The sequence below is a fragment of the Pygoscelis adeliae genome, unplaced genomic scaffold, assembly GCF_000699105.1.
Source record: "Pygoscelis adeliae isolate BGI_AS28 unplaced genomic scaffold, ASM69910v1 Scaffold242, whole genome shotgun sequence".
Taxonomy (NCBI): domain Eukaryota; kingdom Metazoa; phylum Chordata; class Aves; order Sphenisciformes; family Spheniscidae; genus Pygoscelis; species Pygoscelis adeliae.
In genome coordinates, this window is record NW_008824369.1 from 2,284,215 (window position 1) to 2,285,800 (window position 1,586).

The window sequence follows — 1,586 nt, forward strand, 5'->3', positions numbered from 1 at the left end:
CCCTCCAATCTTCCCCCCCCCCCCTCCAGGCGCAGTTTGTTGCCCAGGTTCCCCCCCCCCCCCCTTCAAATATGTTATCAGAGAGGTGCTACCACCATCACTGATGGGCTCAGCCTTGGCCAGCAGTGGGTCCATCTTGGAGCCAGCTGGCATTGGCTTTATCAGCCATAGGGGAAGCTTCCAGCAGCTCCTCACAGAAGCCACCCTGTAGCCCCCCCATGACCAAAACCTTGCCATGCAAACCCAATACAGTTACCAATTACAAAATTAATTGAAAAGCCTAATTTTAGCAACAACACTTGCAAATTTAAGCTAAAATTTATCTTGAAGTGCGCAGAATTTCCACAACTGTTTCTTAACTCATCTCCAAAACCTTAAAGGTCATTTTGAAATTAATTCTGGTATTAGGTTACAAAAGCTGTTTTAGAAACTCCATCTGGTGGTCACTAGCAGAATACTCTTGCAGTTCCCAAAAGCGGTAAGATCAGTAAAACTGATTAAAGGATTTAAGTTAATCATTAGGAAAAAAAAAAATAAAAATCAGTCCCAGTTTCTGGGTCAACACAGATTTGTACTAGCTGGCCCTGTCTGCAGGCAGTAAGGGTATTCCTGCAAGTATTTGTAAGAAGAAACAAAATTAACCATAACTTCTACAACAAGCTGCTGCTGCGAGGATGAGGCAGGTAAGAGAAAATTCTGTTGGAAGAAACACATCTCAACAATGGTTAATTTTGGTTTTGAACCTAACAGAAGGATATTTAACCAGGCTATTAGGTCTGATTATTCACAAGAAATAAATATTTATAGAAAAGCATATGTTTCTTGTATTGTTTTATGAAACATCTGGTACTAGTCATTGTGGTTGACAAGATGCTCAAAGATCAAAGGAAGTGCCATTCCCATTCAGCTCCAGAGCACTGTAATTCTTTCTAATTAAGTTATGGTTTCACTAGTTCACAATCAAATAGATTTCATACTTAATTAATACAGAAGTTTCTGAAATTTTTCAGGTCAGCCTATGTGCAATTAAATAATCATTCTAGCACCTGCAATGCTATGCAGAGACCAGCTCTCTCATAAAACTTGCCATTAGAAAAAGCTTTTTTCCACCCTTTAATAGAAGTAGAGTATTATTTGGAAATACAGGCAATTTTTGAGCTCTCATAGCTGAGTTACATAGATGATCTACCTGTTCTGAGGAATTTATTTTGTGATTGATAGAAACATTATTGTATAGCAATAATAATAAAATACTGTTTATAAAACAACTTACATTACAAACAATGCCCAAATAAGCCAATATAAAATCACTAATAGTGAATCATGGGCAAGCAACCCTGAGATGCAAAGGCAGCGATCACACAGCACAGAGCATGGCTGTTCTAGAGCAAAAGGAAGAAATGTTGATTTACAATCAGCCTCTGAGGCATAGGTAATTATTAATACCAGTACTTATGTATACACATCTCCAACTTGTGCTTTTTTTAACCCTATCCAAGCAGAGACTTCCAAGCAGAGGCCGTAAGACTATCAAGTTTTACAAATTCACATAGCTCCATGTACCTTATAAATCAGCATAAGCATCT